General features: G+C 45.1%; 1 pseudogene; it reads left to right on the top strand.

Moving 5' to 3' along the window:
• The first annotated feature begins 3,267 nt into the window (after positions 1-3,267).
• Positions 3,268-3,385, top strand: LOC134968094 (5S ribosomal RNA; annotated as a pseudogene).
• The last annotated feature ends 11,286 nt before the right edge of the window (positions 3,386-14,671 follow it).

Below are 14,671 nucleotides of genomic sequence, written 5' to 3'. Positions count from 1 at the left end.
AGATATCTGAAATATTTGAAAAACGTCTTTAATCTAAACTTATACAGGTGAAGATGTTTATTTAATTGTTTAGAATGCACCAAGAAATACGCTTTTATGTCAAGTTGTGTGTGTTTAAAGTATCAGATGGTAAGTGACCACCAGATCAGAGTTGGTGCAAAATTACTGTACTCCTTTGCAGCTGAACAATTACCCTGCACCCTCTACAATAAGTCATGCCCTTTAGATCTGCCACCCTTTATCGCACATTAAGAATCTCACTCTGAAAATTGCATAGTATATTTTGTAATGTTCTCACATCAGCTGACAATACACAAACATTCTTTTCCTCTCAATGGGTCCAGGATTTTCATAAAAATCATTGGTTTGGTATAAATCTGAGTACACTTTGCTTAATAATAAAGGTGATTTTGCTCTGTGGTTTGGACTTTGTAGAAATAAAACATACATAGTAATAGGAATAGTTTAAATCACTTTAGTAACAGTCTTTTGAGTTTTGACCCACACAGTACTGTATCTGATCATGTTAGGACTACTAATGAAGGATATGAAAGGAGTTTCCATGGTCTGCAGTGGAGTTTTTATCATTAACACCCAACAATGTGTTTTATTCCATGAAATAACATTTAACTAAATTTTGGTTTTACAAAATTCTAATTGTTATATCTTCAGTGATGAAGAGATGAGTGAATCAGTCTTACACTAAAATGAATATGAATTTATTAGCTTAGACCAATCAATATATGTAAATGTGCAATAAATGGTCAAACTTTTTATAAGATTATTTTTTAGCTACAATCAAGCAAAGGGAAATGTGTTTGCCCATATTATAGTTCAAATCTGAGCAATTGAACTTGTTCAAGTTACAATAATGACTAAACTGAATTAATTTAAAATTAAGTTCAAAGTGCTATAGTACATTGTCAGGCTTTTAAAATGTTTTTTTTTTTTTAATTATTATTTGAACAGCAGACCTTATATAGGAATCCAAGCACAGTAATGATCGATATTTACATTTAAAAAATTATAATGTACAGTATTATACCAGTGTTTCAGAACTACAACCCTCAAGTGTCCACAATGGGTCATGTTTTCAGGCTTTTTGTCTATAACTGACGTAACAAAAAAATTAAGTCACCAGTTCATGATTGAAGAATCTACAAAATTTTACCTGTTGGTAGTACTTGAGCTGAGCTGACCTTGACCAATTTGGTGCTGTAGGCAAGATCCCCCCCCCCTCATGTGCAAAATGCTGAGTGCGCCTAAGGTGCACATGCACACTAAAAGTGGGGAATGGTCTCAAGGAGGGGCATGGCCTCATGGTGCTGTGCTCCTCTTCTCCCATTGTGTCTTGCTCCCCATCCCACACAGCTTCATTCCTCCTTGTGTCTCTCCAGCCCACATAAGTGTCTTTCTAGCCCCACCACACACAAGTATCTCTCCAGCCCCAGCCCACACAAGTGTCTTTCCAGCCCCACCCCACACAAGTGTCTCTCCAGCCCCAGCCCACACAAGTGTCTCTCCAACCCCAGCCCACACAAGTGTCTCTCCAGTCCCAGCCTACACAAGTGTCTCTCCAGCCTCAGCCCACACAAGTGTCTCTCCAGACCCAACAGGATGTAATGGCATCCAAGATCGCCAGATGTGCAATCTTGGACAATTTTTAAAGGGGCAATCATATACAAGCAAAATCTTGTCTTGAAAGTAATTGCCTCTTTAAAAAAAATACTGCCACATCCTTCACCTTCGGCGAGCTCGGACTCCATTACATCCCGCCACTGGCATAAGAAGGGTGGTGCGGGAGGTGCGGCCCGCACCTGGGTGTCACCCGCCAAGGGGTGACACCAAAGTGACGGCTCCTGCTCAGTGACAGGGGCCAGGTGCTGCACTGTATGATTACAGTGCAGCAACCCGGCTCCTGTCACTGAGCAGGAGCCGGCACTGCAGCAAGAGCACTCCCTGGGGCAGCCCGCTCCTCCTGGACCCTGGCATGATGAAAATGTGAGGTTGGGACAGTTAGCCATGCCCCATCCCATGAAGCCATGCCCCATCCCATGAAGCCATGCCCCATCCAATGAAGTCACACCCCGTCCCAAGAAACCATGCCCCTTTTTAAATCACCGCACCGGGTGTAAAGGGGCAGAGCGACGCCTCTGCATCCCGCCGATGATCTTCACACATCAAGGTCCATATTCCTAAATGTTTTTATTTCACACAGTAGTTAGAAACTAGACTACTTCTCCAAGATGACCCTATATCATTCTCATGATATTGCTGATTTATTTATTTCCATCCATCAGTATTTCCTGCACACGCCAGCCTCCCTTTTTCTTTGTACTTGTGCCTAACTGAATCCTATTCACTGCCTCCTGAAATGTCCATTATATCTGTTTTGTTTGTTGTTTTGATTGTTCATGCTCATTGCCATTGCATTTTCTTTTCTTTTTCTTTTTTTGACTGATGCGGTTAACAAGAGCCGTAACTAGACTTTATGGTGCTAAACAGCAGTGGTGCTCCCCTCTTCCCCATTCTACAATTGACACTTTAACTGACAACCTATACTTTCAGAACACTACAAGAAGCTGGATTTGGACACTAATCATCTTATTAATTAATTCATGCATTTAACAATGTAAGAGCTATTTGTCATTCTTTGTTTTAAATATAACATATTTATTTTCACTCATACCCAGAACCTCTCACATTGACAGACATCATTTCTCAACATTGTCTCTCACATTTCCATCACACACCTTACTAATAGAACTATCTGCCCCTGCATTCAGAGTGAATTCTAACCATATGAAGCTTGTAATTGTCAGTATTAAACCATTGCAACTAATCAGCGCTATATATTGTGTACCTAGACATCTAATGCCCTGAAGCCACACACTACATAGTTCTGCTCAGCTGCAATGCTGACTATTTTACAAAAGTATCATGTGTCTCTACAAGCATCACATACTGTAGTTAGAATTTGCAGGTTTACCAATACAGGAGCAAAAAGCTCCATGTGTAAGATGCCTGACTGCAATGCATACTTTTGGAAGGAAGAGCGACCGGGCACCGGTATGTATTAAATTATGACAAATTGTAAAGGACCAAATGCGGACAATTGATAGTTGTTGGAAAGGAAAAATGAAACCTTTCAATTATAGTGGAAATTATAAAGTGGAAAGCAGATCCACATACTAAAAAGACTCTATCCTTACAAATCTCCCTATTCTACTATTCTTATATAGGTGCACTCTCATTGGTAGATAGCCTCTCTACTATCATACCACGCTGCTAATGCCCGATCTCGTCTGATCTTGGAAACCAAACAGTGGTGGGCCGGGTCAGTACCTGAGAGGAGACTCCCTGGGAATACCCGGTGTTGTAGAGTAGGACACTATTCCCCTTCGTTTGAAGGGTGGACACCAACAGCAGTATCACCACTATTTATTCCCCTCTTTCTTTATCTTTCTTTTTTCCTTTTCTCTAATTGTTTCTGCATTCTTAAACAGCGTTCAGGTATGCCAAGATACATTGCCAACTTGTGCCATATGAATAACGGGTGACTAACAACTTGTCCAGCATTGACCCCATTTAAGTGGTCCTTCAAAGACATAATAACTGACCTCCCTGGTTGGTCTCATTAATACAGAACATCTGTACTGGTCAGGAGAAACGGGTGTCAGACTATCAGGTGTCTGCCGCCTTTCTAATCCTTCTCGTGTGATTAACAGACCAGAACATTCCAACATTTTTTCAAATTTTTCTTACTTTTTACATTTTTCTTTGGATCTTAGAGGGGTAACTTTTTTAAGTTTTTGATTAATAAACATACGTTTTAACTATCTTTTGCTTCATATTTGAAGAATTTTTCTTCTTTTCACAAGACTGCGCCCACACAAGAGCTTTCTTTCTCTCCAGTTGTCTGCATTGCATACTTGCCAACTCAATGGTTGGGGGGGAGGCGGTTCAGAAGCGATGACGTGTTACTTGGTGGTGGGATGAAGATAAGGGATGGTACAAGGGTGTGGTGTCTATGACATGTAATTGGAGCCATGCCCCCACTATATAGTACAGAGATTACCAGCATTATACAGGAGTGGGCGTTTCTATGATGATGGGATTCAGCAAGAAACATTATTGACCACTCGGACTACCCACTTTACTAGCATAGTGGGCAGCCGGGTCCTGGGGTGCACAAATGTCAGGAGACTTGCCTACCCTTCCGGGGTTCCAGGAGAGAAACATGATTTTCGGCAGCCTACTGGCGGATACACGACAGTAGGCAAGTTTGCTGCAATGTTGAGAAGCTATGGGTTCTAGTTCTGGGTATGACAGTATTTTAAATGTGCTTGTTAAATAGAGGAAGATGTGACTAAAAGTGCTTAGAGACCATGGAAAAATGGGTGGCTTGAAGATCAAAGCATGGGAAACTAAAAGTAAAAATGGTTAAAATAGAATATTGACAGGTGCCACCGAGCTGTGCCCCCTGCCCCACTGACATCTGTTCCACAAGCCACATTGTACCACCCTAGTTACCGCCCTGCTGTTCACAGAAGTACATGCTTTATATGATACTATGATGTTTGCAACATCTTCTTTTCTTTGTTTTTGCACATTAGGGACCCATGTGATAAAGTCACCTGGCTGCGGTACATGGGCCCGCATATTTGCGCAAATGTGTGCTAAGAACTTCAATTATACTCCATTTTAATTTTGAGAGTTTATTTCAATTATTTTTACAATCAGTGTTCTTAGTGCTAGGAGTGTGCATCTGCATCTCTCTTCCTCCAGCATAGTATTAGAAGCCTCAGCGTGATAGCACCTCTTGATATCTTTAGTATTAGGGTGTGCAGTCAAGGCCCCCCTTTTTCCTCTATATTTGTGTATATATTGTACACTGGAAGGCAAGGCTTCCTTCCTCTGGTATTGGCACCCCTCCCATTTACCCTCCGGTGTTTTAATTAGCTAGGTTCCCGCATTTCAGATCACACATTGAAAGGGCACTATTTAGAGGTAAGTCCTCTATAAATTTATATAATGTGATAGTATTAGGAATGTTAGGGACCTATGTGATGAAGTCACCTGGTCGCGGTACATGGGCCCACATATTTGCGCAAATGTGTGCTAAGAACTTCAATTAGCACCTCTTGAAATCTTTAGCATTAGGGTGTGCAGTCCAGGCCCCCCTTTTTCTTTTTTGCACATTGTGTAATAATTTTTTTAGCTGATGCTTCAAATATAGATATTTATTAAAAGAAAAACAGTACACAAGGAGTAGGCAGATTATGCAGGATCTGTTTGGGAGGGACAGATAAACAAAACTGGAACCCGAAGTGAATGAGGAAAACTCTCTACTTTTAGGAATAGAAAAGCTCCAATGTGTGGTTTAGATACATCCAGAGCCGTAACTAGACACAGTAGTAAAGTGTATTAGATATTAACAGATTTTGTAAAATAAAAATTACAATAATTCTAGTTGTACCACCTAATTTAGGCCATATACCCAGAGCGGTCTGGGACTGATGGTCGACAGCAAAAAGGTCGACACACCTTAGGTCGACGCCAATTGGTCGACACGCCTTAGGTCGACATGTACAAAAGGTCGACGTGTGCAAAAGGCTGACAGGAACAAGGTCGACATGGAAAAAGGTCGACATGAGTTTTTTATGTTTTTTTGGTGTCGTTTTCTTCGTAGAGTGACCGGGAACCCCAATTGGTGCACCGCGTTCGCTCGCCATGCTTCGGGCATGGTGCCTTTGCTCCGCTACCGCTTCGCTCGGCACACTTTACCATTCCAATCGTAGTCCACGTGGATCGTTAAGTATGAAAAAATTCGAAAAAAGAAAAAAATCGTGAAAAAGTCATGTCGACCTTTTTCCATGTCGACCTTGTTCCTGTCTACCTTTTGCCCATGTCGACCTAAGGTGTGTCGACCAATTGGCGGCGACCTAAGGTGTGTCAACCTTTTTGCTGTCGACCTGGGGTCCGGATACCCAGAGCAACATATCACATACAATTCAGTATGTACCTCCACAGTCATTGAAGGAAACTTTGATCTTCTCAAAGCATGTTTTAAATGCCTGAATCAATCAGCAGTACTCTTAGTTTATGCACCAGAAGTTTGTGTGCAGAATGCTTGATTTGTATGACATTTTTAATAGCTTTGCCATTAGGAATGGAATGTTTACTGAGCTGAGAGGAAGTGGAGATTGTGTTGAAGTAACAGGAGATTATGGGCCTAATTCTGCATGGGTCGATTTTCATAGAATTTGCAAATTGAGTGATTATTGAATGACTGCATATAATAGACACAGAAAATGCATACAGACAGTGGAGGATTTACCACAAGGCAACCAAAGTGGCTGCTTAAGGCCCTGTTGGTTCCAGGGGGCCCTGCTGGTCCCAGGGGGCTCGCCAACAAGGCTGTATAAAAAGGGCATTTCCAGCGGACCACGAGTTTTACCGAAATTGGACGAGAACTGGACTGGCTGAATACTCCCTGCAGGCTGCCAGTGATTAGACAGCTTCTGGGTGTTGGCTCCAGCACATGCCTGTGTCTCCAGTCCTGCAGTATGGTGCGTGTGACAAGTCTGACACAAGTGTGTATGAAGTCAGATGCTTAGAGAGAAGAGCCAGGATGTGCACAGAGAAAAAACAGGAGGTCTTCCAGTGTATGGGGTATGTGGGAAGGTGAAGAGGTGGTCAGTATTATTTTAAGTACAGTGTCTAACATCCACTTGCTAAAATCATGTCTGGGGGAAGGCACAAACTGTTTGGTGATACTGTATATCAATATGCTATTAAATTCTATTTTAAGTACTGCCATGTATGGGAGATGCTTGCTACAATCAGTGGGGCACTAATATATAATCAGTAAAGTCACACTGGCTGAGGGGTGTAATACTGGGTATTACAAAGGATAGGGACCTACTACATACCTCCCAAATGTCTCAGAAAAATGGGACTGCCCCGCTGTCCCACCCGCGGGCCACAGTGTCCAGAGGTGGGGGGAAGGCAGTTGGGAGGGTCCCATCACTGCTGGTCTGCTTAGCAGGGCAGCAAAAAATAGATGCTGTGCACATGGGCACAGCGTCTATTAATTGGAGACAGAGGGAGAGGGGGCATGCCAGCTGGGGGCGTGGCTCGCATTAGTTGACTCTTCCTTGAAGTCAAGCCCCTTTTCCATAGGCCACACCCCTTTTCAGATTGGCGAGCGCAGATGTCCCTCTCTATGGGTGACAAATGTTGGGAGGTATGCTACTAAGCTGCAACAATCAGTAAGGGGGAGAGGCACATATATATAATGCAGTCATCACTAATGTAATTGGGTGTGAGAATAAGTATTATAAGGTATGGGTGCGTGCATTATGTATCAGTCGTTCCCCCTCCCTCACTGATTATAGCAAGTCCCACATCCCCTATTAGCAAGTCCCCCATCTCTTATAATATCCATTATTGCACCCCTCAGTCAGTAACTATATTGACTATATATATCGGTGCCTTTAGTGACTCCATTCTATGAGGACTGACAATTAAGTTAGCAAACTCGCCACCGTGCAGTAGTGGATTTACCACAAGACCCAGGGGGCTCACCGACAGACCATGGAGTCAGGAGAGCATTTCTGATTTCCAACAAAAATGTAAGAGTGCTCTACTGGCTGAATACTCCCGGCAGGCTGTCAGCGACTAGTTGCCTGTACCTGCCTGTGTGCAGTGCCTACAGTGTGATTTTAAGCACACTAGTACAATGGGTGGTCTTCAGTATGCCGAATGTTGGGATCCCGGCGCACAGTATACCGGCGCCGGGATCCCGACACCTGGCATACCGACAGCTATTCTCCCTCTTGGGGGTCCACGACCCCCCTGGAGGGAGAATAAATAGTGTGGCGCGCTTAGCACGCCACCGAGCCCGCAAGGGGCTCCTTTGCACTCGCCACACTGTCGGTATGCCGGCGGTCGGGTTCCCGGCGCCGGTATGCTGGTCACCAGGAGCCCGGCCGCTGGCATACCATACTACACCCTAGTCAGGCAGGGGGCAGATTGGGGAGCATGCACTGACTGGAGGACAGCACAATGAGCGGAGGCCTGTCTGCTACATCTGGTGGTAGAGGGGCACACCGAGGAATATTTGAGGAAGGGGGCCCCAAATCATTGCATTGCTTAGGGCCCCATGAGGTCTTAATCTGCATCTGCATACAGATCGTTATCGCAATGTAGCCGCTGCTTGACTGACAAAAAGCCAGCGTTTCTGGGTGGAAACCTGCTGTTTTCTACAAGGGCGTAGCTACCATAGGTGCAGGCAGTGCACCTGCTATGGGGCCCAGAGCTGAGAGGAGCCACCTTCCCTGTCACAGTTACATGTGTTATATACATGGTGTAGCTACCATAGGTGCAGGCTGTGCAGTTGCTATGGGGCCCAGAGCTGAGAGGGGCCACCTTCCCTGTCACAGTTACATGTGTTATATACAGGGTGTAGCTACCATAGGTGCAGGCAGTGCAGCTGTTATGGGGCCCAAAGCTGAGAGGGGCCACCTTCCCTGTCACAGTTACAGTACATGTGTTATATACAGGGTGTAGCTACCATAGGTGCAGGCAGTGCAGCTGCTATAGGGCCCAGAGCTGAGAGGGCACACCTTCCCTGTCACAGTTACATGTCTTATATACAGAGTGTAGCTATCATAGGTGCAAAGAGTGCAGCTGCTATGGGGCCCAGAGCTGAGAGGGGCCACCTTCCCTGTCCCAGTTACATGTGTTATATACAGGGTGTAGCTACCATAGGTGCAGGAGGTGCAGCTGCTATGGGAACCAGAGCTGAGAGGGGCCACCTTCCCTGTCACAGTTACATGTGTTATATACAGGGTGTAGCTACCATAGGTGCAGGGAGTGCAGCTGCTATGGGGCCCAGAGCTGAGAGGAGCCACCTTCCCTGTCACAGTTACATGTGTTATATACAAGGTGTAGCTACCATAGGTGCAGGCAGTGCAGTTGCTATGGGGCCCAGAGCTGAGAGGGGCCACCTTCCCTGTCACAGTTACATGTCTTATATACAGGGTGTAGCTATCATAGGTGCAAAGAGTGCAGCTGCTATGGGGCCCAGAGCTGAGAGGGGCCACCTTCCCTGTCACAGTTACATGTGTTATATACAGGGTGTAGCTACAATAGGTGCAGGAAGTGCAGCTGCTATGGGGCCAGAGCTGAGAGGGGCCACCTTCCCTGTCACAGTTACATGTGTTATATACAGGGGTGTAGCTACCATAGGTGCAGGCAATGCAGCTGCTATGGGGCCCAGAGCTGAAAGGAGCCACCTTCCCTGTCACAGTTACATGTATTATATACAGGGGTGTAGCTACCATAGGTGCAGGGAGTGCAGCTGCTATGGGGCCCAGAGCTGAGAGGGCCCACCTTCCCTGTCACAGTTACATGTGTTATATACAGGGTGTAGCTACCATAGGTGCAGGGAGTGCAGCTGCTATGGGGCCCAGAGCTGAGAGGGGCCACCTTCCCTGTCACAGTTACATGTGTTATATACAGGGTGTAGCTACAATAGGTGCAGGGAGTGCAGCTGCTTTTGGGCCCAGAGCTGAGAGGGGCCACCTTCCCTGTCACAGTTACATGTGTTATATACAGGGTATAGCTACCATAGGTGCAGGGAGTGCAGCTGCTATGGGGCCCAGAGCTGAGAGGGGCCACCTTCCCTGTCACAGTTACATGTGTTATATACAGGGTGTAGCTACCATAGGTGCAGGGAGTGCAGCTGCTATGGGGCCCAGAGCAGAGAGAGGTCACCTTCCCTGTCACAGTTACATGTGTTATATACAGGATGTAGCTACCATAGGTGCAGGGAGTGCAGCTGCTATGGGGCCAGAGTTGAGAGGGTCCACCTTCCCTGTCACAGTTACATGTGTTATATACAGGATGTAGCTACCATAGGTGCAGGGAGTGCAGCTGCTATGGGGCCCAGAGCTGAGAGAGGCCACCTTCCCTGTCACAGTTATATGTGTTATATACAGGGTGTAGCTACAATAGGTGCAGGTAGTGCAGCTGCTTTGGGGCCCAGAGCTGAGAGGGGCCACTTTCCCTGTCACAGTTACATGTGTTATATACAGGGGTGTAGCTACCATAGGTGCAGACAGTGCAGCTGCTTTGGGGCCTAGAGCTGAGAGGGGCCATCTTCCCTGTCACAGTTACATGTATTATATACAAGGGTGTAGTTAACATAGTTGCGGACAGTGCAGCTGCTATGGGGCCAGAGCTGAGAGGGGCCACCTTCCCTGTCACAGTTACATGTGTTATATACAGGGTGTAGCTACTATAGGTGCAGGAAATGCAGCTGCTATGGGGCCCAGAGCTAAGAGGAGCCCACCTTTCCTGTCAACGTAACATGTATTATATACATTTTTTGCCATTGGGTGGTATGTAGGGGTCCTTTCAAACTTTTTCCTTGGGGCCTGCAATATATCTAGGTATGCCCCTGGACCTGCTCATTGTGGAATAAAATGAACTGGAGGGCATTTTAATGTTACATAATATGAACCAGGGCACTGCAATGAGGCACAAAATTGCCGGGGAGCAATATATTTCATAATGTGAATTGGGGGTACCGTGCGGTATAATGTGTACTGGCAGCTCTGAAATGTGACATAGGGTGAACTTAAGCACTACTATGATTCTTAAAAGAAACTAGAGCACTACTATGGGGCATAACATTAAATAAGGCTCTACTATGGTTAAAAAAATGGCCTAGGGCACTATTATATAGCATAAAATTAACAACTGCGGCAGAGAAGTGTCTCTTTAGAAACATTGGGATGTGGGCCCCTTCAAAATGTTGCTATGGAGCCCAGAAAGTTCTGGATATGCCCATGGTTTTCTGGGTGTGTCAGAAAAAAAGCAGGCGTCCCCAGGCATTTTTGAAACCACTTCCAGGTGGTCTCAGTCACATTTGCTCAGACGGCAAATACTCTTCGATGATCTGGAAATTGCATATGCATCTGTGAGTGGATAGTGAACTACGATGCATTCACGGTTTTGCACGGGGCATTTTTTCTTCCTGTCGGGCGGCGCCTTTCTATTCGCAGACAACTGCAATTTTTCTGAATCCATGCTGAAATAGGCCCCATGTTCTGTAAAATATACTCATGTAAGAAAACTTGAGGTTTTGAAATTATGGCCCTCATTCCGAGTTGTTCGCTCGTTCTTTTTCATCGCATCGCAGTGAAAATCCGCTTAGTACGCATGCGCAAAGTTCGCACTGCGACTGCGCCAAGTAACTTTACTATGAAGAAAGTATTTTTACTCACGGCTTTTTCTTCGCTCCGGCGATCGTAATGTGATTGACAGGAAATGGGTGTTACTGGGCGGAAACACGGCGTTACAGGGGCGTGTGGCTGAAAACGCTACCGTTTCCGGAAAAAACGCAGGAGTGGCCGGAGAAACGGTGGGAGTGCCTGGGCGAACGCTGGGTGTGTTTGTGACGTCAACCAGGAATGACAAGCACTGAACTGATCGCACAGGCAGAGTAAGTCTGGAGCTACTCTGAAACTGCTAAGTAGTTAGTAATCGCAATATTGCGAATACATCGGTCGCAATTTTAAGAAGCTAAGATTCACTCCCAGTAGGCGGCGGCTTAGCATGTGTAACTCTGCTAAATTCGCCTTGCGACCGATCAACTCGGAATGAGGGCCCATGTTATTTATCAATACTTAGGATTGTAAGAGCAAATTAAAAGTTCATCTTGAAAACTACAAATACTGACTATTTTTCCATTTTCTATTTGTAAGTAAATCATTTAAAAGCTGATTACCTAATGCATTTTATTATTTTTACACTTGAAGAAATTATGTAGATATATTATTATTATTATTTATTTATGTGTTACCAGTTATTTATGTAGCGAACACATATTCCGCAGCGCTTTACAGAGAATATTTTGACCATTCACATCAGCCACTGCCTCAGTGGAGCTTACAATCAATGGCAATCATTCCGAGTTGATCGCACGTAGCAACTTTTTGCTGCTCGTGCGATCAACTAGACGCCGGCTATTGGGGAGTGCATTTTAGCATAGCTGGACTGCGATCACTTGTGCAGCCCTGCTATGCTAAAAAAGTTTCACTCAAAACAAGACCAGCCCTGGACATACTTACCCTGTGCGACGGATCCAGCGATGATGGGGCCGGCTTTGACATCACTCCTCCGCCCTCCGTTTGCCTGGACACACCTGCGTTTTGCTTACCACTCCTCGAAAAACGGCAGCAAACGGTAGGTTGATGCCCCGGAACGCCCTCTTACTGTCCATCTCCTTTGCGGTCGCTGCTGCAACTGCTTTCTTCTCTGCAAGCATCATTGCCCGGTGATCTCTGTTGCCGGGCAACATCGCGCATGCGCATTCCAGACCCGTTCACACAGCAGTGAAGAACCGCTGCATGCAAATGGGTCAGAATGACCTCCAATATTCTTTCCCTGACTGTTTGGTGATTGGATCACACTGCTGCAATGCGCTGATGAAAATCCATAAGGGATTGAAACATTGACATAATCTGATGCTTTTGCATTTTAAAACATGTCTGTGAGTGAGTAAATAAATGCCTGCTTTAAAATTGGTGAGTGCATACAAGGAATATTTTTTATATTCTGTTTTCTATATTTTTGGACTCTCTGGTCTATAGTGGAGCACCCTGTCATTACCAGATTTTTTGGAGAGTGTAGACACCTGGTACAATATATGGGAAGAAGCATTATAGCATGGGCTTTCTCTGGGATCAATTTTGTCCTACCCTTACCCCGTGAGGAATGCACATTATGTTCTTATTGGAAAAAAAGGGGGGAACAAGAAGGGTTTAAATTCTCTTTCTGGCACGTCACCAAAAATTCTAGATATAGGCCCTCATTCCGAGTCGTTCGCTCGGTAATTTTCATCGCATCGCAGTGAAATTCCGCTTAGTACGCATGCGCAATATTCACACTGCGCCAAGTAATTTAACAATGAAGATAGTATTTTTACTCACGGCTTTTTCTTCGCTCCGGCGATCGTAGTGTGATTGACAGGAAATGGGTGTTACTGGGCGGAAACACGGCGTTTTATGGGCGTGTGGATAAAAACGCTACCGTTTCCGGAAAAAACGCAGGAGTGGCCGGAGAAACGGGGGAGTGTCTGGGCGAACGCTGGGTGTGTTTGTGACGTCAAACCAGGAACGACAAGCACTGAACTGATCGCAGATGCCGAGTAAGTCTGAAGCTACTCTGAAACTGCTAAGTAGTTTGTAATCGCAATATTGCGAATACATCGGTCGCAATTTTAAGAAGCTAAGATTCACTCCCAGTAGGCAGCGGCTTAGCGTGTGTAACTCTGCTAAAATCGCCTTGCGAGCGATCAACTCGGAATGAGGGCCATGGTTCTGGCTGTCAGCACAATCATGCATGCACACTGGGCTGATTTTAGGTCCAGGAAAGCCGTGCAATCACATGGTGCACCTGCGGCCAGTATCTGCACAGTATTCCATGCAGACTGGCTGACTGCATGGGATACTGTTGAAAATGTTCATCCCAAAATGGCCACCACCACAGAGGAAACAGTTAATGAACGATGCTAGAGGAGATGGCGGACATTTTGGGAGAGACATTCACTAGAGGCAGGAGAGGAAAGCAGCTGAGGTAGACGGTGGTGGCATAAAACCCCTGACAATGAGCAAGTAGTAGTGGGGCATATTATGTGAGTGAGCCCACATTGTGTCCACATGCACCTTTCCTTTTGCCTGCCACATATGTCATGGCTTGTAATGACATAGACTTTGAGATTTAGCCATGCTTTGTGATTTTTCTTAATTTACTTTTTTTAATATGCTACTTTATACATATTCCATTGTGGTAAGCAAAATGTTTTATATTAATTCACTCACTACTGTTAAATAAAAGCTTAGCCGTGCTATGCATGGCGTGCCAAATCGAGCAAAATAGAAAAGGTGTTTGTGGACACATCTGTATTTTATTGTGGCAGAGCATAAGTGTGAGGCATATTATGTTGCAAGGAGCATTACTGTGTGGGACATATGGTGTAAGGGGCATTACTGTGTGTGGCATAATATGGTGCTAGAGAGATTACTGTGTTGGACAAATGGGCAAGAGGCATTACTGTGTGAGACATATGGTGCAAGAAGCATTACTGTGTGGGACATATGGTGCAAGGGGCATTACTATGTGGGGCATACTATGGTGGAATTTTTTCTTTCCTGTGGTGACTGAGGTCATTGTAATGAGGTCACACACCCTTTTTGCTAATATTAACATTTTCAAATGGCTATGGGGGGCAATTTTTTTTACTGTTTGCACTGGCAGCCAAATTGTCTAGAAACATCCCTGCATGCACAGCCCATTCTGATGCCTGACTCTAACACTAATAATTCCTTATTGTCTTTTTCCTGCAGGTCATTTTATGATATACAGAAGTGTCCCTTTCCATTTTTTTATACTTTTAACAGTTTATAATGCTGGTATGCAGTGAGGCACATGGTAGTGCCCACATCTGTATAGGTAACACACCCACTGACTCTGCCGGCTCTAGCTTATATATCTCTTGGTAACGGGAAACACGTCGGCCTACCAGGAATCTTCCTGGTGAGCCCTATGGCCAATCCACCCCTGATGGAGAGGGTGTTGGCTGAGATGTCAGAAAAGT

This window comes from Pseudophryne corroboree, chromosome 10, assembly GCF_028390025.1.
Source record: "Pseudophryne corroboree isolate aPseCor3 chromosome 10, aPseCor3.hap2, whole genome shotgun sequence".
NCBI lineage: Eukaryota > Metazoa > Chordata > Amphibia > Anura > Myobatrachidae > Pseudophryne > Pseudophryne corroboree.
This window is presented reverse-complemented; position numbering and strand designations above follow the sequence as displayed.